Raw genomic sequence first — 24,649 nt, 5'->3', positions numbered from 1 at the left:
AATCCCAGATGACAATCAAAAAGTATTTGAAGATTTTTTTTTTTTTTTTTTGAGACAGAGTCTCCGTCTATTGCCCAGGCTGGAGTGCAATGGCACAATCTTGGCTCACTGCAGCCTCCGCCTCCCAGGTTCAAGCGATTCTCCTGCCTCAGCCTCCGAGTAGCTGGGATTACAGGTGTGTACCACCATGCCTGGCTAATTTTTGTATTTTTAGTAGAGATGGGGCTTCACCATGTTGGCCAGGCTGGTCTCAAACTCCTGACCTTGTGTGATCTGCCCACCTCAGCCTCCCAAAGTGCTGGGATTACAAGCGTGAGCCACTGTGCCTGGCCGTATTTTTAAAATATGCAGACATTGCTGAACCTCATTTTTTTGGGCTTCCCATTCAGCAGGTCTAGAGGCAAGGCCCGGTAGTCCGTATTTTAATAAAAGCTCCCAATAGGATTCAGATAGCCAGCCGGACTTGGAAACTACTCACTGATTTGTGTCCCCTCATAGTAAAAATGCTCTTTCCCCAGGTACAGGATATATGGCCATCTGCCCTCGATATCAGTGGTTTGCAGACCTGGCTGCAAATTAGAGTCACCTGGGGAGGTTGGAGAAGCACTACTGATGTTTGACCCCACCCCCAATTAAATTGGGTGGGGGGGAGTTAAAACCTCCCCAGGTGATTCTACTGTACAGTCAAGTTAGAGTACTTCTGTCCTACATAAACAGATGGAGCTAAGTTTAGCTGAAAAAGTCTAGTTTTCTTTTAGAATATACTTTACCCTGTGCTAAAACTCCGTTACTGTGCCTCCCTAACCACACACACAGAGCTTAAATGTATTGCCTCTACTAAGGCTTTCACATTTATTGGTACCCTGTTCTCAGGTGGAATAGTTGCTAGGCTCTCACGATGTATCAGATTCCTGTTTCTTCCTACCTGAGTACTACATCTGTGATGTGCAGATGTGTTGGTATAGCGTGAGCACCCCACAAAGGCTAAGTAATAAGGATGAAGAACAAAATTGCAGTTTAGCAAAGGAAGGAGCATCCATCTTTTGAGTCCCTGTATACTCCAAGACAAATTCTGAATAAACAAGTTTCTTCTTTAGCAAGTTGTGATATTAAATGGGTGCCTTTCATTACATTGGCTGACATTTGCATTTCTTGGACCCGTTCTGGAAAAGGGTCTGAGATGAACCCATTGCTGAAGATCTAAAAAACAAAAACTTTCGCCATGTCAAGGGAAAGAGGAAAGATTTCCATAAGCATAATCTTGTATTATAGATGGTATGTGAAAACTCTACATCCTAGCTGCCCACAGGGATTTCAGGGGTACTTTAAGGGGTACTTACAAATGAAAGGAAGAAGATACATTACATCACATTCCCGTTACCAAGGAGAACCTCATCCTCTCTAGGAAAGGGTTCTCTCCTGTCTTACGTGTGACTTTCCACCTCCTAAGTCCCCTTGAAGTGACTGAGCAAAGACACTCTTACGACACTAAGCTGTTGGTGCTAGAAGTGGAAGTAGACGGAGCCCTTGAGGTTCGGGTGCCAGGTCCTTTATCTCTGATGGCTTGGGAAACAAAAGTCAGCAGCCATTTCTCTTCACTAGAGACTCTGAGGAGGTAAAAAGGGAGGGATTCACGAAGTCATCTTGATTTTTCCGTATCTTATGGCAAAGTCTTGTGGTAGACCCCAGCACCCTGATGGTTAGTCTCACTCTTGTAAGTTTACATAAGGCTTTCTCAAGAGACTGACATCCAGAGCGCTTGCCTTAGAGAAGACTGCTGACCATGATCATGACACTGGAAGGTGTTAGGACTGGCAAGTCTACTCTGGTATGGCAGGAACCCTGGGCCCCCGAATAAGGGAGGTGATTATGCTTTACAGTCTAGGCTTACCGATGTGTAGGGCTGTGGGACTCACTGTCAGGGTTGTGTAAGGCATGGGCCATGACTTGCAGAAGTCTGAGTGTGTGAGCACCGCCTTAAATATTGCCCCCAGGTGCTTTACTTGCTTAACCCAGGACCCAGCCCTGGCAGGGAGCAACAGCAGGAGGGAAAACCATTGATAATTTAGGTCTTCACATCTTATGCTTCATTTAATGTGGTTGATAAAGAGCCTCCTTGTAAAAATATCTTGGTGTAGACTCCCAGGGAAGGAAACACTTGTGTGACTGACAAGCCGGCAGTGCCCATGGCCACGTGTGTCACCCTGGTGGAGGATAATCGTCCTATTATTTTTTGTCACTAGGTATAACAAGTGGGTAGTGCTTTGTGTATTCCACTGTGATGAATTAATTTTGCGTTCATTGTAGTAGCACTGATCATAATGAATTAATTTGGTATTCATGTGGATGTCAGAGGTTTTTTTTTTCTTTTTTTCCCTTCCAATTTCATGTAGCTTTAGTTAATGGATACTTTAAAGTACAGTACATCTGATCTGATTCTATTCTCTCATTCACTTCTCATAATTTTCCCCCCACTGGATATTGTGAGGTATTCTGTTTTTAAAACATATTTAACTTGATCTTTAAATAATTAATGTTTTAATAGCTTTACATGACCTCAAACATTCCTCCTGCTTTTCATTTATAAAATAAGGAAACTAAGGTAAATAGTTATAACAAATATAACTGCTAGGTTGAGTGATATACTTAATAACTTGTATATTTTAGTTTGGTTTAAAAAGATCTGAACTAATCATTTGTAATTTGTAGCCTTATTGAAGACAAATATTGCATCCCCTTATGCAAATATGAAATAATGAAAACTGCATGCCGTATATAATAGTTTGCTCTTCTTTTAATTTCTTCTCTCTCCTTTCCCTCATAGATGAGATTGATAAATGTATGTGCCTATATTATTTATCTGTTCATGTAAGGACATGTAATTGACTATTAGATATGGTAATTGCATAAATGTATCTTCAAGCTCATTTCCTTTTCTGTTTATAAAATAAATGTTTTTGTTAAATTGGAATATATACTGAAATAGAAGGGCCTAATTTAGGATCGAGAAACCAGGTACCCAAACAAAAATCAAACAAAATTCTGGGAACCTTTTGACAAACTTGTTCTATAACCTATATGCATTTAAAAAATTTGTTCATCATGTTTGCTGACTATTGAAGATACTTCTAATAGAACAAGGGTTTCCTTCATCACTAACACACCTGCTTGGCTGATTTTCTCCCGGTGGAGATATGGTTGAACCTTAAGAAAGAAGGATGTTTTTTGCCTTCCGAGTATGAAGATGGCATTTTTGGTCTTTCTTTAAATTTAAACTTGGAAATGTATCCTCCATATATCTCATGGCCGTGAACTTTTTTTTTCTTGTAATTTGACAGCTCTTGTTCAGTTTGATTCTCAGCAGCAGCTGTATTCCATTGTAGACTGCTGTGTTTCAGCCGTTGATGGATCCTGTATATTTTACTATTTAGCATATATAAAGAAGTTGGGACTCTTGCAAATGGCAAGGACCATATAACTGGGTTACTATGGCTTTCATTATTTTTGTTATTATTGTGACAGATTGTACAGTAATATACTAACAAAGATTTATGGCATCATGAAGCAGTAGGAGATGTTGGGATAGAGGAGAAAACTCATGTTAAAACAAATGTCTGTAATAATAAGAGGAAAACAAAACTTCCAGAAAGCTCTGAAAATTGTTTCTAGTATAAATATTTTTATTAACATTTGTTATGGTTGAAGATCTTGAGAGTAATTGTTCATGCATTTCTGCAATTTAGATTATGCTCTATGCCTATTTGTGCATCATCGTTCTTAGGAGATTGTTCTTTTCTTTCTTCTGTGTGTGTGTGTGTGTGTGTTTTTTTTTTTTTTAGTTTTTTTGTTTTACTGGAACATATAGGTATTGAATATGCAATGAACAGAAAATTTATGGAGGGCAGAATTATGAGTATCTGAGGAAAGTTTAATTACTTTTATAATTTAGATAAGCTTCATAATTTATTGTAACACGCTGTACTTTGGCACAATTTGTAACAATTATAAAGCCCTTGAATTTAGGTTCTTTACTTGGCAACCATCAACAGAGTAAGCTGTATGAAAACTTCAAGCATTTACTTTCCTTCCTCTGCCTTGCATTAAAGGCTTATGCTGTAGTGGTTTTGTTGCTCCCATTTTCATTTGCCACATCTCCGGGTTTTATGTATCACAGTATAGTAGGCTTGTGGTTATACACTAGGAAGCAGACGAAGAGAGGACCTGAAGATACCTCCTGATGCCCAAAGCTAGGAAAGGGAAAAATGGGGAAGAACTCAGATGCCTCTTGGAAATGATTCTTGCCTCAATTAAAACGACCTCGCTATTTACCTCCATATAAAGGACATATCCTGAATTATTCAAACAATTCAGAAATCAACATTTAAAAAAATGAACATACATTCCTTTTCATAATGAAAGAGCAGTGTAAAATGGCTCTTTTCTTAGACCTAGATTATATTAGTGTTAAAGGAATTGCTGCCTAGTATACAATTTTTTGATGTTGTTGTTTTCTACAACATCAATCTTATTTGTTGTCCTTTTTTGTCATGCCTGTTAAATGTGTATTTTTCTGCATTGATGTTGAAACTAATGTACAAAGTGTGACATCTCCAAAAACTGATTTGGTTGTTCCTAAAAACATTTGTCCTTAAAAAATATATTTATTTGCAGCCCAAGAATTTTTAGATTCACATTTTTCTTTTAATGACTAAACTGTAGAACAGAATTAGCTCTCATAAAACCTTGTACTTGCTGAACAACGCTCATAATTAAATGATCATAACGATTTTGTGTGACACTTTGAACTTCTAAAGTTCTTTCACATCTACGTATGTTTAGGACAAGATTTAAAAACTAAATTATTCTACATTTGGAGTAGAAATAAGTGGCCAATTATCCAGCTTTTGTACCTCAAATACCTTCCTTTTTTCTTTTTTCCAAATACCTCCTTACATTCTCCACCGACTTTGTGGGCTGCCTAAGTGTGACAGAAATGGGAACTGTAGTTATGAATTCTGATTCTCTTGTGTTACTGCAGGTTTTCGATAAGTCACTTGGTGCAAAACACTGAAACAGCTTATCTGTTGGCTTAAATGAGTCAACAGTCTGAATCAAACAGGTTGTGAATTGGTTAAAATAATAAACCAGTAACCCTGTGGTTGAGCTCTTGATGATTAAAGAACCAGACCTAAGAATGCATTTATAGTCTTTTAAAAGAAAGGCTGCCACTTCTTTGAGCTGTGTTGCTTTGTGTAGATTTCTTTATTTTTTTTTTTTTTAAAGAAAGGCTTCATTTTCTGTTTCAGATCTTCATAGATGTTGCAATAAGATACTCTTTCTATTAGTATAGGATTGAAAGGATCAAAGTTAGTAACTTTAACTGAGACACTTTAAAATAACATAATAGTTTATTATCTCTTTCCTTTTCAAGATTTATGTTCTTACAAGGGTACAAGGTTCCTGATTGAATGTGGTCCTACTGGTAAGGATCCTATGTAATAGAATAGTAATTCCCCTGTCTAGCATTCTCTGGGTTGTTTTAATGTTGCAAGTGAATGTGTTCTGCTGTGCAAATAAACGTAGTTCTCTTATTCACATTACTGATGACTTGCATCCTTAAACCCTTTTGGTCAGGGTATTATTGTCCTTTATCCTGAAAAATGTCTGTGATTGTAGTGCCCTAATGCTATAAATCAATGGGGACTGAATTCAGCGCCTGCTAAGTAGTGTGAGGCAACCCTTTAAATGCAAATGCATCAGGGCTAGTTTTAATGTAATTTTAATAAGGCTGAAACCATTTTGAAGTAGACTTAAATCATAATACTAATCTTAAAAGACTATTTAGCTGAGAAGTCCCTTTATTCTCACTGGCCATTTTTCCTCTGTGTGCATGCAAACCACCTTTCATGTGATTCCACAGTTTTTCATTTCTTTTTTTTTTTCTCAAATAGAATATATGTACAGTTTGTGGTTACTTTATTAGTTGGAGAAGAGCATATATTGACTAAAATTACTTCTTTTTCTTCCTGTTTGTACATGCCTGAGTAATCCGTGTGTGTGTGTGTCCATAATATTTCAAACAAATTTGCTATGTTTTGGTCAGAGAAGTAAAAATCTAGCTCTCAATGCTGACTGGAGTAGTTATTTAAGACTATGATATTTAAATAGGGGAGTAAATGCAAAGTAATATAAAAATGAGGAAAATATTTACAAAATCAAGCCTGACCTCAAGTCCAATATTTTTCAATCTTTTAAGCCTCTTGTTTTCACAAATTCACATTGTTTCAATGTATGTGGAATATATCTTGCTGTTTATATTTGGGTTGATGGTACAGGTGCAGGATCTTTGATCTGGGGAAATAAAGTTGGATTAGGGACTAGCTTAACTGGTCTGCAGAAACTGTAGACTACAGACACTGAAGGTAAGAACCTACTGTCACATCTTTTGCAGAGAGACAAAGACATTGTGGTCTTTGGATATTTTACCTGGGATATGTATTTTGTGTATTTGTGTAATTGTGTATTAATTTACACAAATTTAAGTAAAGAATATATTAATAAGATTCATCAAATAATTTATAAATTAATTTTCCCACATTTTTCTGTGTTCAGGAATTATCAAGGAGATGTGTAAATATTGAAGCCTATACTATATTCCATTTATTAGCTTTTAATGTATTTCATATAATTCACAAAACAGTAATTTATCATTTACATTACTCCCCTTTTCCTATTGAGCCTTCTGAAAGAATAATGTAGACTAGCATTAAAAAAATCTTGTTTCAAGACGTGTTAATAGAAATTTTATTTTCAGTATATTCTGCATTAAATATTGTAAAACACCCCTAGAGAGTGATATTATTTGTAATGATTCCCAAGTTGCTTTGACCAGAGAACTCCATTTTTCATGAAATACCTCCCATGTGGAACATTCTGCAGAAGACAGTTTTGTGAAATGCTAACTTAGCCCAAAAGCTTTTTTAAATTAAGGCCTTTCAAGTTGGTAGTGGTATTTAGTTTCTTGTTTTTTTAAATAGACTTTGTTTAGGACAGTTTCCTAGGGTTGCTGTGCCACTCATGCTAACTGTCCTGTCCTCTTGAAAAATACTATTTGTGACATGTGAACAGATATGGAGGTCTTCTACCCGAATATTTTAATACCAAATAATAGCTGTATCTTCTCAGATATTGGTAGCTATGTCAATGGAGATGTGAAATTGACTTCTATCAATGGCTTTTGTCCATTCTCCAAGACTATCTTTGTGGGTGGAGGTGTTGGTGGATATGTGTATGTGTCTCCTCCTCTTACCCTCTTAACAGTTTGGTCACAGTGGTGACCAGTGAGTATAGAGCAGAGCCTTGACAATGCACCTGACTTTGGGCTCCAGCCGGATAGTATGAATGAGTGAAGCAGATGCTAAGGAGAGGTGAGTTTAGGGTAACTGGGGCAAGCGTGCCCCCTCGTTAATTCAGTCAGCATCTCCAAGAATCCTGTGCAGGGCAAGTAAGATCTATCTCAGGACCAGCAATATCTCACCCTTGGTATGAAGATGAGAAGTCAGGAGACTTGAGCTGTAGGTTTGGTTGCCTCCCTGCCCTGGCAGACTTGCCTAATTTACAGCAAGTAGAAAATAATCTGTGTCTTGTTCAGATCTAAATAACAATGCTTTAATGGTACTGTAGGATATTTATTAAAAAGAACATATTAATTATGTTTTTAGAAGCTTCTGTAAGGAAGAAAGAAATTTGACCCCCCAACTTTTCTCTTTTCTAGAACTGCAAATTGCTGCTATTTTAAATAGACTTTGTTGTTTAACCGTACATCCAGGAAAATCTAGGAAATTAAAGAAGCATGCATATAAATGATTGTGTAGCAGAACATGAACATTAAATTCAAACAGTGAAGAAATTAAAGTTAGAAATACTCTCAAACATATGAAGGTTCTAGAATCAATCCTTTAAGCACAGTCTGAGACATGGGATATCTTTGCACTTACTTGGACCTTGGTTTCTATTTCTGTGATGATTATTGGATTTGATACCATCTGATGTCCTGTTCAGCACCAGATTCTATGAAGCTGGGTCTGAGATTAACTTAGGTCTGAGCTTGACATAAAGGGGAACTGGTCCCTAGATGTCCTCAGGGCTGAGAAGTTATTGATTTCTCAAGTATAATAGGACTGCACAGACGCACAATTTGCACCAATCGGAACAAAATGTTTAACAAGTCCTGAGTATAGAAAACACTTTGCAATTTGAATTTCTATGATTCCAAAATTCAAAAAAGCTCCTTTTTGATTAAATGCACTGCCCTCAACCACACATGCTCATTTTCTCTGTCTACTGCTTTGTCATTCTGTTTATTTAACTTTGCTTGGCATACCAGAGTTGTAACGCTGAGATTTTAAAGTACATATGCAAAATTGGAATGTGTCAGAGAACCTAGGAACAGATTCATCAGAGGAGTCATGAGGCACATTGCACATGCTTTAACATCAAGGTGTAAACGGAGCCCATTAAACCATTAGTTAAGTGGTGATCGGGAGCAAGAGCCTGATTAGATTACAAAATCTTCTGTGTGTGAGCGCGGTATGTGAAAACATAACACTTGATCCTCACCACAGTGCCACGAAGATTCAATTAGAGAACTGGTATGTGCCCAGATTTGGGGACATAAAGGGCAACTGGATTTTGAAGGAAAGATGGTAAGGAAACACCTGCAAAAATCTGCTTCTCTGTGCAACAGACTGGGTAATTGCATATGCAGATGGATAGTTAGGGATATAATTACTTGATTTGTGAACACAAATGCCCTTTCGATTGTGTGAGTGTTGAATTTTGCAGTGACAGGTGCCTGCGGATTGCTGTGTGTGTATCCTTTGCACCCCTCTTTAAATATTTGGCCTGGAGTATATCTTCCATTCATTGTGAATGGAACCACCGCCTTCCCGCCCCCATGATGGTCTGGGGGAATTGTTATAGCTCTTAATGTCTCTCCAACTTTTTCTCATAAATAATAACCTTAATTTGAAACCTTAACTAAAAGAAGGACTGCATAGAGGCATGTGGTGAAGGGCTTACGAATTATGCACAGAATTCATTTTTTAAAGCTGCTGGATGTAACTCATTAGTTTTCATTGTTTTCTCAAAATAAGGAAAACTATTAACCAACACTGCAGACTAATAGCCTGGATTTTTTTCCCCCCATAATCAACTGAAGTTTAATGGAAATTCATCTTTTGAAAGACTTCCTTTTTTCTCCTTGCTTTTTCTTAACCTTTCCATTAATACTGTTCCAATATCTTCTCTAATCTCTCTCAACTAAATAGCATTCTCAGTCATTCCTTTTCTATGTCAACATTTCTATACCTCACTGAAGATGTTTGTAGAAATACTGGTGCAGTCCAAATGGGATTTATTTTTAAATTCAAGAATTTGTTAAGCACTCACTTATGTGGAATGGTCAGGTCATCTCCATATTCCTTTCTCTGGCCTTATGGAGAAAGCGGAGGAAACGGTGTCTGCCTTTAATGAGGTTGTTAACGTGCCTGAACTACACAATAAGTTATTAAGTCATACTTTATGTGATTATTCAGTTTTTTTTTTTTTTTGCTCCATTCTAAATCAAACTATCTAAATTTTTTTTGTCAAATAAAGGCTAATTTCAGCAGTTATTGATAATAAACTCCTATCAGTTTGAATCAACACATACCTATCAATGTGTATGATGCTCTGCTAAGTATAGTACATCGGTAATCTCATTCTATCAATGTGTATGATGCTCTGCTAAGTATAGTACATCAGTAATCTCATTCTATCAATGTGTATGATGCTCTGCTAAGTATAGTACATCAGTAATCTCATTCTATCAATGTGTATGATGCTCTGCTAAGTATAGTACATCGGTAATCTCATTCTATCAATGTGTATGATGCTCTGCTAAGTATAGTACATCGGTAATCTCATTTAATTTGTCAAACAATAAATATTATTCCCATTTCACAGATGAGCACACTGAGATATAAGATTAAGTGTATTACTCCTGCCATATAGTTAATAAATAGAAAGGGATTAGATTTCAGAAATATGTGCCTCTCTAGCCCACATTTGTTGCTGTTTTGCAATCTAATTTGCAAATATAAATAAATATATCTAAATAAAAAAAAAAAAAACTTGAATCTGCCTTTTTAAAGGAGCCTGCCAAAGAGAGGCAAAATAACCGCAGAAATCCCATTTTGACTGGCTTTGATATGAAGACTTCACACAACTCTTATTTTAATTTCTTGGTATTTCCTTATGCTTTGCTGCTCTTCTGAGGCACATTTTCTCAGTAAGATATTCTTTATGCTTTTTGACTAAAAATGTGGGGATTAAATTTTACCCACAAAAAGATTTGAAACCGTTCTTTCTAATTCTTCATGTGTCATTAAAAAAGTATCCGTATATATTTTGGTGCGTGTGGAGAAGGAGCTGGCACTGTGTGCTCAAATAATGCTCGGAACCACCTGCTTTGAATGTGGTCTGATTGAATCAGATGACGACTGCTTTTCATCACCGAGCTGGGATTGGGATGTGGGGGAAATGTTTTGTTTTGATATTTCACATGTGCTTAGGTGTTCGTGGTTTCAGGTTGTTTAAGAACAGACTCTCATTGAGTGTTGCTGAGTCCTGTGGGGGAGATTTGAAAGGAACCTTGAGGATTTCTAGGTCTGTTTCAAAATTACGTCCTCTTGTGTGGTGCATTTATTTGTGTTCAGGATGCAGATTGCCTTGTGGAAAATGGCAAATCATTTTCCCTCATAAAAGGTTTCTTTTGTTTTTTGTTTGTTTGGTCTTCAGCTATTTTTTGGTAGTCGCCCTTCCTGAGTTCTGATTATCAGTACTTTCATCATTTATACCGCTCGTTTCTCTGGAGTTCTTGGTGCACTCTGGGTCCACTTTTCTTCTTTGGGGCGATGATTAACATCTACCCTGGTACTCACCTGGTATTTGAGGCTCTGAACTTCATTATCTTCTCTTCGACTGCAGCTCGTGGCCCTTGTAGGCAACGTGCTTCCCAAAGAGCCTGGAAGAGACTACAGCTCACTTCCTGCCATCAGACAGTATGTGGGGAGGTCAAGCGGCGGGCAGGGGAGAGGCTTGGTGAATTTCAGACTTTTAGGCCCCATCTAGAAGAATCTGCTTCAGTATGTCTTGGAGCTACCCAGGAATATGTATTGTTAACAGTGCTCCAGATCCGAGGGACAGTTGGAATTAGGAAAACTGGCTCTAACTGATGCCCCAATACTTCTCAAAGTGGGTGCCCCCACATCCTAATATGCTAGATGTGTTTTGTAACTGCAGATTCCTGGGCTGCGTTGGGAGTGGTGGCCCTGGACCAGCCTTGGTCATGTGTCCCCCACCACACTCTTGGGATTTGTATTTGTACAAACTTTGGAGAATGAACTGCCACAGAGATTCTAGGTGACAGGAAATTGTGGGGTAAATTAGAGGATTACAAATCATGCTTCTAGTATCAGTACAGGTACACACAATCCTCAAAATAGGGGACAGGTGTGTTTGGAAAGCTTGTTTTGTAAAGAGAGTCTTTTCTCCCTTTGACTTCTCTTCTTTTTTTTTTTTTTTTTTTTTTTTTTTTTTTTTTTTTTTTTGAGACGGAGTCTCGCTCTGTGACCCAGGCTGGAGTGCAGTGGCCGGATCTCAGCTCACTGCAAGCTCCGCCTCCCGGGTTTACGCCATTCTCCTGCCTCAGCCTCCCAAGTAGCTGGGACTACAGGCGCCCGCCAACTCGCCCGGCTAGTTTTTTGTATTTTTTAGTAGAGACGGGGTTTCGCCGTGTTAGCTAGGTTGGTCTCGATCTCCTGACCTCGCGATCCACCCGTCTCGGCCTCCCAAAGTGCTGGGATTTCTGAATTAAAAAGAGAGGGACAGAGGGAAAAAAAGAGAACAATAACAACAAAAGACTCCTGAGGCATACCTAAGCTGCAGGAGCCAGGGGAGTGTCCCTTGTTTTACTTGGTGATGACTATGTTTGAACAGCCCTTTGCTTTGTCCTTCCTGTCCTCTGACATGAGGATGCAGGATTGGAATCATTAGAAACCCTAGGTTAGTAGCATCAGGCTCCCTGCCCTGTATAGTCTCTGGGAGGACAGAGCTGCAGCTTAAGTTGTGCTTTTGTCTTGGCAAGCACCTTTCAATTTTTATCCTAGCTCAGTTGCTTTGTTTGGCATTTTACTGGCCAATACTCCTTTTTTTTTCTCTCTTCTCCATCTCCTAATTCTCAACCTCTTCTGGGGCCAAAAACTTGGAGGAAGGACTTTTAAAAAAACCAATTTCACTCCTGTTTATGTAATCGTTTCTATATTACAGAAGGCTATGGTGTGTTTTAAAATGTATACGTTTATTTCTTTGCTTTTCTCCCTTGTGACTGAATTTTTGAAAAATGCTTGAAACACGGACACCAAAACAGAGTATATGTGTGTCACATTTAAACGGAAAACCCTGTTTGTTTTGTATATTAGACTGTAGCCAATGAAAACTCAGGGAGTAAGGATTTTCATGACTACAACTGAATATAGAACCTCATAGGTTTTTGTTGTAAGTATAAATATTGAGAATAGTTTTGTTTGTTTATGCCAGTGCAGTTTTATAGCAAATCCTTTCAAATGGGGTGCAAAGCCATCCATGGATGTTTGTAAAGGCTTTGCAAAATCATACATAAAATAAATTGTCCATTTGATTTGAACAAGTTTTGCAATTATTTGTGGCTTTAACAGGGGCTTTTGAAGGGCACTGTATTTATCTGCCAGCTGGTTCTACTTTTTTTTTTTTTTAAGAAAATGGAGAGGTTTATATACAATCCCTTGGGTGAACCAGTAATAAACTATATATCAGGTAGTCAAGTCATGCCATTTCAAATCTGTTTTACATTGTAAAGGGGTAATAATTTGTGAATTTCATCTCATAGAAATTTTTATGCTTCAAATCAAGTTGTTATCCCATCCTCGTCTATTTTTTTTATTGATCCCCTCACTCAGTGTTTTAGAGAAATAAAACATACAATGGAAGCTCTTGCTGGGAAAAAATGCTTTCTTATTTATTATATTGTATCTTGTAATAATATGTTTCTATCACCATTTAAAAACATTCTGTTAGTTACTGATGATTATTTTGTCAAATTCTACGAATTTGGTTCTGTTTTCTTTTTGTGACAAAAGATTCTGAATATTTTCATGTGTCATAAATGCACTTCTTCACATGACAAATGTTCATTGAGCTCTTAGCAAGGCATTGGTGTCAACCCTGGTTCATAGGTGCCCAGAGTTCCTGTCCTTCTGAAGCTTGCATCCTGGTGGGGATAAATAAGGATACCAACCAACAAATATAAATATATGTATATGTATGCATGTAATTGATTGATGTCTGTGTGTGAGTGTTTCCTCGGTGGCATTATACGTTTATTTATTCATTCTTCATGCATTTGTTGTGTGGGAAAGAATGTTTTCCAGGTTGAGGAAAGACACGAGACTCGACAGCCAGGGATATATTAGGTAACCGTGAGGAGTCTGGTGTGATTGAGGCACAGAAGGAAGTGCCAATGCAAAATAACATGAGAAGAAGGTACACAAGATCTTGAGCACCTTAAATGCTAGCCTAAGGAATTTTACATTTATACCCAAAGCAATCAGGAGCCACTAAAGATTTTTGTATGGAGAAGTGACAGTTGTCAGTGGCTCATAATAGATTGGAGCGGGCACTTTTGCTGAAGTTAGGGAATCTGTTTTCAGGTCCTTATTATGAGAAGTGATAGTTAAAAGAGGAAAGAAGGGGAGGGGGTTGGCAAAGGCTGTAGTTAGTTACATTGAGTGAGGTCAAGTGAAATGTTTTGAAGCATTCCTATGGAGAAGTTCCAGATCTTCTTACCTTTCATGACTGTTAGACTTACTCTTCAGTGAAATAAGACTGGTCTTGATTTTTCCGTGTGTCTTGAGTTAAAGCGTTACCCTTTGCTACTTGGGCTCTACGATTTCACCGTTCTCTGGCCACACTTTGGAATTCACTTCTTTGTGCTCTCCAATATTTGATTTCCTTCTTGTCTTCTTTTATTGTTGTGGTTGTTTTTTGTTGTTTTTGATACAAGAGTCTCACTCTGTCACCCAGGCTGGAATGCAGTGGCATGATGTTGGCTCGTTGCAACCTTCGCCTCCCGGGTTCTTGCCTCAGCCTCCTGAGTGTCTGGGATTACAGGTGTGTGCCACCACGCCCAACTAATTTTTGTATTTTTAGTAGAGGTGGAATTTCACCATGTTGGCCAGGCGGATCTCAACTCCTGGCCTCAAGCCATCCGCCTGCCTCAGCCTCCCAAAGTGCTGGGATTACAGGCAACATGAGCCACCGTGCCCGACTTTCCTTCTTGCCTTAAGAGTCCTGCTTCAAGGAAACTTCCGTCTCCTTTTCAAAAACTATTTCAGTAACAATCCCTTGGTGTTTATTTACCATTTGTAGCCTAAACTTAAAACTTTTTCCTCGTATTAGTTATTTTTCAAAGACACTTTTCTTCTCTTCAACTAAATTTCGAGCTCAGGATTCATAATTTCTTTGGAGAGGCACAAACAGAAAGTTAGGTCCTGTCCCATATTTCTAAGTAGTAGGATTTATTTTTCCTTCTATTGAAATGAAAATATAAATGGCCTTTGAGGCTCCAGGAGAGCCCACAAAATTTTATTTAGTCCAAAATATCGCAAAACTTCAGTATTATTAATACTTAAAGATGGTTTGCCTCAAGCAAGAAATATGAAGCTCTGGGGAACACATTCTGTGTGTGTGACACATCCAGACAGTGTGGTTTGCCAAATGCTAGCTGATCCAGAGTGAGGTTCTTAACCTTCATCAAGTCAGGGACTGCTTTGAAAATCCAACGCAAGCTATAGACTCTCTTCCCAGAAAAATGCATATAGCTAAATACATGAGGAAAATTCTGCAGTGCTTAGGCTGTGTATGTAGCATGTGTGTAGGTGTGATATTGGTAAATCCAAAAGAAAAATGCTTTTTAGGTACCTTTTGTAGCCATTAATGTTACCTGTGTTAAGTGCTCATTAGATATTTGCTGTCTGATTCTATTCATGTGAGGGCCACAGGGACCAGGAGAGGTGAGAGCAAAGATGCATGCACAGATCAGAGAAGGATTAAATAGGAAATTATGCAGCATGTAACTTATACATTTTCTGAAAATGATGTTTCTGTGGGCTTAAACAAAAATGAGTGGCCAGGAGAGGATTGCTGTTGGTTAAATGAAGTCTAGATTTATCCAGAGTTGGTATTTCTTGTTGAAGAACCTCAGTGAGCAAGTAAGTTCATAAACCTACTGGGGTGCTGGTGGAGGGGGAGATCTACTTTTTATTGTAGTATGTTTTCAGCTGCAACAAAAGAAAACCCTGACTCAAATGGACTTAAACATAGAGAAATGTATTACATTATGATACCTATTCCAAAATCTCTGGTGGTTTCCCTCCTCTGTGTACTGCTTTCATCCTAGGAATGATAAGGAAATTCCTGCTTTGGTTCTGGGCATCACATCCAAACAGAAAAATCATCAAAGAGGATAAGAGGTCATCTACTGTTGTGTCTCTTTTCCTGGAGTAGGGAGATGTTTCCCAGAACCCAGTGGAGGCTGCAGCTTTGTGTCTTAGTGCTCATTTTGAAACTGGTACCTGGCCTGGGGATGGCAAGGGGTGTGATTGGCTGCAGGACTTGGGGGTTTCCCTCTGGAACTAGAAATGATGTCACCTGTTCCTGATCCACTAGGAGGAGTGGTGGCTATGTGAACAGATGGCAATTATACCAAAACTGCTGCGGGTTCTACTAAGGAGGAAGAAGGGGAAAATAGATATTGGACCAACAGAACTAACAGTGTCATTGTATCTTCTGATAAACTCATGTTCTGAATAAAAAAGGAAGTCATGTTTTTATTTTTAAAAGTTATCTAAATCTATGTTATTTTCTCTACCACAACACATGGGGTACACTCATATGCTTAAGTCCATGTGAGTGAGCTTTTATAATAGATGTTCTGTCCACACAAGGACTGGTTTCCATGGCCCCCACTCAGTTTACTTATGGGCCCTACTGCCATGCACAATTAAGAGAAAGGCAAGATTTTAGCAACTTGGACTGAACTATCGACTTTGCCTAAACTCATTATTTACAGCAGCACTTTTCTTCACAGGTGAATTGTTAATAGGTTTGATTACTTATTCTTGCCTTGGAGAATTTTCAGGTAAGACTTACAAAGTGATACGAATTGTCATCTCTCAAATGCATCTTTAATTTAAACATATTCTCTAAGTTTCTGGGTAGAGGAAGAGGGAAAAAGTACATGAAAATGAATTTAAAATGCTTGTCAGAGTCAGTGTTAATTTAAACTGTTGTGATTTTCTGTGGGGCATATTTAACCCAAAAGAAAAGCCCTTATAATTAGGAAATTGGGATTCTGAATAATTAATTTGAAAGAGGAAAGATAACTTTTTCTACAGAGAATGTCTTTCATCCAAATTTGGAGTTCCAGTTTCTGCAGATGTCACTTCTCTCTCATAACATAAGAAAATGGGTAAGAGGCAGTTTGGAAAGAGGTTGAAAGGAGAAATTATAGGTTCTCCTCCCAGCTTTTCCAATAACTTGCCTTGAGTACTTGGACCAAGCCCTGACTTTCTCTGATGTACAAAGTTGTAAAGGAAGATGAAATACTATGCATGAAAGTGCTTTGAAAATCGAAAGCAGTAAACTGCTCTAGGATATTTATTGTTAGCATGGTGGTTCTGGTTGTTATAAATGAAGCAGAACATTAAATATTAATGATATTTTTGTTCATCAGTGGGGAAGTTACAGGGGAAAGGTTTTCCAAAAAATGCCGAGCTGTAACTGCCATCCAAGTAAGTGACGCAGAATGCCTAACTCACTTTCTATATTGCTATTACCTGATCACAGAAAGCTGTTTCACTGTAGAGGTAACAATTGTTTTCTCCTCTGTCCTGAGGCCAATGATTATATAATATGTATCAAATCACTAGGGTGCATATCAAAGTGAGCATAAAGAGGCAAATATTTCCCTTTACAATGACCATATAAGAGATTATTTCTGTCAGGGGATAAGACATACATGAAGTCTGACTGTTTCACTGCATTTTTACTATAGAAATCACTGAGCTTGAGACTTGTACATTAACTCCGTCTGGTCATGTGACTGGCAAGTGAAGTGTTTCAATGTGTTAAGAGGACTGATCTGCATATTTCTTGCTGAATCTTAATGTGTACTTGCATATTTGTGAAACAAACGAGTATTTAAATTATGGAGAAAAGATGTATTGTGCCATGCTAACCTTTATAGCATACCTGTGATTTCTCTAGCCAACAGTGGACAAGGTGAAAACTCATTATACATTTTCATCATGTTAGGTATTCTCAAAGTCACAGGAGTACTGCAGAATGGTTCGTAACTTTATGAATTCAGCTGGCATTTTGGATATATTTTGTATGGACGGCCCCTTTGAGGGGCTAAAGACACAGCCATCCATTTCACCAAGAGTCGCCGAGGGTGCCTTATTACCCCTACCCTGTACTGGGTACTGAGGGTGGGATGGAAGGCAAACCAGATGCAGCCCTTGTGTTTATGCAGCTTATTCTTTAGTGGGCAAGAAATTACCTGAGAATCCTAAAAATGTAAAATTACATCTGTGACAAGTCTAGTGAAGGAGAAGGGCAAGATACTTCATTGAGGAGGACATTTATTGCTAGTCAGGGGGGACAAGGAAAGCTGACGTAAGGAAATTATGATTCAGTGGAGTTGATACAGGAGTGAAATAGTCACAGCAGGAAAGTGGAGTGGTGGGAGTTGGGAGGAAAGTACTGTATTTGAGGAACCACGTGTTCAAGTTCTGCAGCAGAAGGGCCAGTGAAGTACTTGAGTGTTGTCAAAGGCAATCAAGGTAGCTGGAAGAGGGAACACGAGGGCGTGAGGGTATGTTATCAGGATGACCTTGATGTTCACGATTAAGAATGTTGCTCCAATCCTGACATCAATAGGAAGACTCAAGTATCTGAAGGAGGGAGTTTGCATGTCTATTCACAAAGACCTCTTAAGCGATACACTATACACTATTAATATGCTGGTGGTTCTTGGGGTGCTGTCTCCAACTGTGGTTGTCTCACTACTATATACTCTACTCCTTCCCTAGTGTGTGCTATCTCTGTGATTTGTGTGGGATCACTACATCCCTTATGGACTACTGTGACTGGACTAAAACAATCAAGGTAATCCTATCCCTGTCATCACGATGATTAATTTGAGTCATCCAGGTCTAAGCAAATCCATGCATGGTATTTTTTGGCTTTAGGGATTGTTCCATCATGGTCCCAATCAGGACAACGTTCAGCAGGAATTTTGCTCTTTTATAGACTGAACTTGCTCCCATTGAAAGTCAATGAGGAAGCAAGTAGATCTGGAATCCCATGACCCTGAGAGAAGCCTGCGTTAGGGTGAAGTTGACATGGAGGTGTCAGAGGTGAGGGGTACAAAGAACTTTTTGTCCTTGCTAATATGGTAGATCCCCTGGATCTCAGACTGCACCTGATACCTGTTGAAGTTTCCTGGCTTTTCTCACCCCTAGGCCCTTTTCCAATCCTGATGCTAGCTGTTGACAACAGTCATTATTGAATAAATGTCAGAAACCTCATCTGAATTCAAGGAGTCTCTCAGCTCTTTCTAAACCCAGACTTACTCATTGTAACTGTAGCTCAGACCAAGATGGATTAGACTACCTTGGTGAGAACAGGTGTATGAAGAATCACTGATTTAAAGATTGTTCATAACATATCCCAGTCATTAGGCACAAGTCTATTTCTTGAGACATTGTAAGGGGTAATTCTTGGAAGGACATAGGTCCAAAATGTTGAATTGGACGTCTAGAAGTCAGGGTGGTAAAAACGAAGTATATATTGATTAAGCGGAGAGTTAGATGAGTAGAGAAGCAAAATGAAGCCGAGTAGAAAATTAAAGGTTTTGGGAGGAGTACTGCCTGAATTTAGATGTTTTTAAAGTATAGCTTTCTGTCTTCATGGGAATATCTTTTTGATATGCTGAGAAAAAGAAATTCAGGTGTTCTTCACTTTTGTAAGCAACCTGGTTTTTAGTCCAGGGAGCACCGACAACAGGATTTCTTGCCAATCACTTACCATTGTGAGGCCTGATTTTTCATCTGTAAAATGTGGATAAAAGTCTACCTGAGTAATGGCTGTGAAAGTTAAATGAAGCAATTTGAGTACAAATACCTCACAATGAATGATTGTTTTCACTGATGTGGTGGTAAATATTTAATGACCTCTTTTTCAAAGAAAAAAAGCATTATTTATCATGTTTGCCAATTTCCATGGTGTAAATACTCCCAACATTTTGCCAGTTCCGAGTTACCAGTGTGTTACAAAATGAAACATGGAGTTGGAGAAATACACATACAATGCCAAAGAGCTCTCCAAGATGCCACTGCTTTCCTTCTTTCCAAATTAGATACATCCCAGATTTTTTTTTTTTTTTTTGAGATGGAGTCTTGCTCTGTTGCCCAGGCTACAGTGCAGTGGCACAGTCTTGGCTCACTGCAGCCTCCGCCTTCCATGTTCAAGTGATTCTCCTGCCTCAGCCTCCCAAGTAGCTGGGATTACAGGCACCTGCCACCACACTCAGCAATTTTTTGTGATTTTAGTAGAGACAGGGTTTTACCATATTGCCCAGGCTGGTCTCATACTCCTGGCCTCAAGTGATACACCCGCCCCGGCCTCCCAAAGTGTTGGGATTACAGGTGTGAGCCACCTCACCCGGCCTGTGAGCCACCACGCCTGGCCTATGCCAGATTTTTTACAAAGCAAAATCAATCCTTGTCCCCCACCCCTGTTATACTAGGGTTTGTTTGATTTTAGTGACATCTGTATCAGGGTTGACACAGAATTAATAACTGAATCAATAAAGAGACCAGGAACAGGGCACCACCTTACACAATGTGACATGAAAAATGTTGAGGTGTAGCAGTTTATTCCCTTAGGTTAATCATGAGCCTTTCTGTTAGGCCTCTCTGAAATTTAACATCACTCTGTCCTAAATCACCAGTTCTTTGCAAGTGTTGGTTCTAGCCCCTATAACTCACCTTTCTCAAAAATTCTGCTATGTTTGTGTTAGTAATTAAATACTGTATTTTATTTTCGTAAGATTTTCTTCCCAGTCTAGATTATGTATTTCAGAGAGAAAGCATCCTATTTGATGTACATTTTGTATCCTTTTGATGTCAAATATCATGCTGTGACCATAGCAATAAGTGTAATACACATAGTAATCCCCCTCGTCCCCCTACTTTTTTTTTTTTTGAGTTCCTACTGTGTTTCAGGTTCTGTGGTAACATTTTCCTTGTTATCTGTAATCATCACGACAGTACTAGAGGGTGGATACACTCATTCCCATTTTACAGATGAGGATGCATTCAATGTGAGATGTTAAAGACTTTCTTCAAAATTGCCCAGGTAGCAAGCAGCTCACCACACCACCATGGGTGGTATTCAAAAGGTAATGGTTAAGAGAAAGAATGGATAATGAATATCTTGAGTCTATTTTCTTGAGACAGACGAGACTGAGCAGCCTGAGAACATTTGGTGCTCAGAGGGAGGAAATGCTAAGAGGGGAAAACAAGTCTGAAAGGGAAAGAAGGATAGTTCAAAGACCAGTTTCCCCTGCTTCACAATTCTGACTGGTGCCAGCTCTAACTGCGTATGTTTGCTTTACTTGGAAGATAGAATCATAGCGCCAGAATTCACGGAAGTCTGTTTTGGAAGATGCATTAGTCAGGGTATGCTAATTGCTGGAACAAACAATCCCCAAACTTCAGTAGCTTAACACTGCAGAGAGTTATTACTCTCTGGTGTCACAGAGCAATGTGGGTGGGCTCTGGTCCTAGCCTGGCTTCTTCCATGGTTCCGGTCTGCTATCCCCTAGGACCTTGGAGTTCACTAGATATTGGTATCAGGCTGATCAAAGAGGAAAAGGAGAGTGCATAGACGATTACATGGGAAATTTTAAGGGCCAGGCCTGGACAAGGCAAGTATTACTTCTGCTCACATTTTATTGGCCACATCCTAGTCATATGATCCCGTGACTGCAAAGGAGGATGGGGAATTTCAGATTCCTAGGTGGTCAGGGGCAGAAAGAGATGGGGATTGGTGAAAACACCAGAGGTCTGCAAGTTTGGTGACCACTAGTTTTCAGAGATATTGGGTGTTTGTTAAGGTACCCAGAGGTATTAGGTATTTGATACAATCCAGTGTCTTCCAGAGGTTGAGCATGAGCCACATATGCCCAATGTCTTCATTGGGTCTTCATGTCTTCATTGGATTGCTGATGGCCTGTCACTGGGAAAGTTATTTACCTTCTCTGAAGAGAAAATAATAACTTGCATTTCAGAGTTGTTTGGGACACTAAAGGAAATCATGAAGATGGAACTGATTTGTTAACTAGAAATGGACATCCAAATAATAAGTATTGGTTACAGGTTTAAAATGAAACTTGCAATGTTTGAGGAAGAAAGGGAAAATGTTAATGCAAAAACAGAAAAGGTAAAGAAATGGTGGGAAGTAGGTTATTGGCACTTTTTCTTTGGATACCCATTGCCATATTTCATGTGATTAAACTTCATTCCTTTTAATGAAGCAATTCTTCTAAATAATCAGAGATTTCCGACCAATGTAATATTTAACATTTATAATTTTCACCTTAAATGTTGAACATTTTTAATTTGTAAAACTGTTTATTGCAGTTTAAATCTCCTTATGCCACAGAACTGTGGACTTTCTCTGGTTGCAAAATTCTCTACAGTTCCTTGAATTGAAAAGGGTTTAAGTGAAAAAAAGCTGGGGGAGGTGGGGGCCTTTTACAAACAAATTACAACTCATTTGGTACAATAAAGATAATTCATTTTATCTTGCTTTGCATGACTGTATATTGTTTTGAATTCATTCTGCGTTTCGGAAGCTTGCAGTATTTCTTTTCTCTAGTTTCTTACTTGTAATTGCAGATTTCGCGGTTTCTTTTGTATACCACTTGCCTCCCAGAATTTGGCCCAACAGTTTTGAGTAGCTGAACAATTTCTCGAGGACAGATCAGCTGAAATGTGGCTCAACTTGAGTAAAGCAGAAGGAATGACATAAGGTTAGGTGACTGATGTGTGAGTTTTTGAATTTGATTTGGTTTTACATGGAAAGGTTGAAGCAATGATCCATGTATTCTAATAAAAATCATCAGTACAAATCAAATAAAATCTGGCTTAGTGGCTATTTTCCCACTGTATCATTCATGGCTAGCCTGTGCTGTTACAGACCACATTTGGCAGGCACGGCTTTTTCCTACAACAAAATCTTCAAGTAACATTGCAATCTTTGCTGTGTTAAAAAGGCATCTTTTCTAATCAAACTGTCTGCTAATCTCATCAGATAAATCATTATTCTGTACTGACAGCTCGGGCTTTCCCAAGACCCCTTCCCTGCTTCTTGTTTTCTCTTAAGATGCCTGGTTATTGTCATTCTTCAGGTCTTTGCCTCTATCTCCTAATGACATTTCTTCCATTCCTGAGGAAGAGTTACAGCTTTTTACCATTCCACTTACTGAAGTGGTAAGACCAGTACCTCAGAGCAGCTCATCTCTTTCTGACTGGTATTCCACTAGTTATCAGATGGGCAAAAGGCAGGGTGCATCGAAGTTGCAGACCTACTAGAACCAAAAATGCTTATTCCCAGGAATTTGATGTGATTAAACCTAAGAAATTATCCATTGATGCGTTCTCATCTGTTTCAGGTCCTGCCCCCAACAGCTGGACTAGCAAAGTAAGGCAGATGTATTTTCACTACTTGAGTAGTGAACATGTTTTATAGAACCTGAAAGTGAAAGTAAGGGAGGCAGCATGGTTTGGAGGAAACCTTGGTCCACGTTTCCCTCATAGACCTGTCCTGCTAGCAAAGTCCTGGGCCTTTCTCAAAATGATGGCAACTGCGTGTGCCCTGGTAGTGAAATGGTATTGCAGTGGGCCTGGCACTGCCCTGTGAAAAAGGACCCACGGAGGAGAGACTCATGGTTTTGTTTTCATTGCTGACATGGTTTAAAAATGTACATTGCTAGCTGTGAAAACTCAGTCGTTGTAACACTGTACACCTTTCTTCTTTCAGCAAGTATCCTTGTGAACATTAGCAAGTATTCTATTCTCTGTTAGAATTAAACGGGTAATCATAACAGCATGAAAGGGTGAAAGTATGTCTTATGCAAAATAGCCTCTTTTATGTAGGACATCTACCAATTTTCTTGTGATTTTTGTTTTTCCCCTTTTGAAAAATGATTTTAGTCTGCTCGTGTTTAGGTATGTAACTTCTCTTGATCCCGGTTTTATGCTTTGAATGATCCCTGGTACATCATTTTAAATGAGATGAGTATATAAAAAATAGGAAGCCAAAAGCATAATTGAAAATTGTGGTTACCTTATCGTGAGATAAAATGGCCAGTCAGACTTCTCTGACCAATTTGATAAAAAATAAGGAGGTATCATTTGAACAAGTTGTAACATATGGGAACTGTTTTAAACACCATGATTAATATCAAGAAACTATTAGGAAATGCAAGTTTGTGTATCGTGTGTGTGTATATGCTGATTTTACGCACACACGCACATGCACACATACGCACACACACATTTATAAACCCAAGTAAGAGAAACCTTTGCCAATGTCTGCCAGGCATTTGGCTGAAGTGGAATTGTGAGGAACATTTTCTCAGCCTTTATAAATCGCAGTTGAAATATGTTAGCACTGTTCAGTTTATAAAATGACAAGGGCTGTAGGCTGGGCATGGTGGCTCACACCGTAATCCCAGCACTTTGGGAGGCTGGAAGCATTGCCTGAGCCCAGGAGTTGGAGATCAACCTGAGCAACATAGCGAGATGCTGTCTCTACAAAAAATTCACTGGGTATGGTGGTGTGTGCCTGTGGTCCCAGCTGCTCGGGAGGCTGACATGGGAGGATTGCTTGAGCCTGGGAGTTTGAGGCTGCAGGGAGCCCTGATTGCACCGCTGCACTACATACACCCTAGATTAAGAACGAGACCCCATCTCAAACAAAACAAAACAAAACAAAACAAAAAAACAACGAGGGCTTCATTTAAAGGTTAAAGGGACTGTTTCTACCTTATATTGATTATAACAAGTTAACTCAATATTGTACGATTATGCTTATGCTCTATCGAATGGCAAAGTTCCTCTCACAGTCTTTTTTGGGGTCAGTCTTCACTCCTCACTTTGTGGGCGGGTGGGGCTAGTTCATTTGCATACTTGCTCTCTGAATGTGGGACTATATTCTTTTAAAAGTGGCAACTTATCTCCCCCTTCTAAAATATTTTAGATGTTTCCAATTTTTTTGTACGTCAGCCCATGGAAACCACACTAAATTTTTCTGTGTCATGAGTGTGCTTGTCTCTGCATTTGAATTTTTTTTTAATTGGGAAGTCCCTCTGCAATGGCAGGTCTCCTTTTCACACAATGGTTTACAGAACGTGGTGGGAGGAGGCACCAAATAGCCTGTT

General features: G+C 38.8%; 1 protein-coding gene and 1 long non-coding RNA gene across 13 annotated transcripts in view; one reads left to right on the top strand and one right to left on the bottom strand.

Annotated features, from left to right (window-relative positions):
- Nucleotides 1-24,649, top strand: part of TCF4 (transcription factor 4) — a 371,854-nt gene that overhangs the window by 90,565 nt on the left and 256,640 nt on the right. The gene's annotated exons all lie outside the window — the stretch shown is intronic.
- The window catches only part of LOC115895532, a 30,204-nt gene continuing 23,322 nt past the window's right edge, over nt 17,768-24,649 (bottom strand). Inside the window, exon 2 of the long non-coding RNA XR_004055731.1 lies at nt 17,768-17,985. This is a non-coding gene — a long non-coding RNA (uncharacterized LOC115895532). The remainder of the gene's footprint in view (nt 17,986-24,649) is intronic.

Source organism: Rhinopithecus roxellana, chromosome 21 (genome assembly GCF_007565055.1).
Source record: "Rhinopithecus roxellana isolate Shanxi Qingling chromosome 21, ASM756505v1, whole genome shotgun sequence".
Taxonomy (NCBI): domain Eukaryota; kingdom Metazoa; phylum Chordata; class Mammalia; order Primates; family Cercopithecidae; genus Rhinopithecus; species Rhinopithecus roxellana.
The sequence above is the reverse complement of the archived record's forward strand: the minus strand, read 5'-3'. Positions and strand labels throughout refer to the sequence as shown.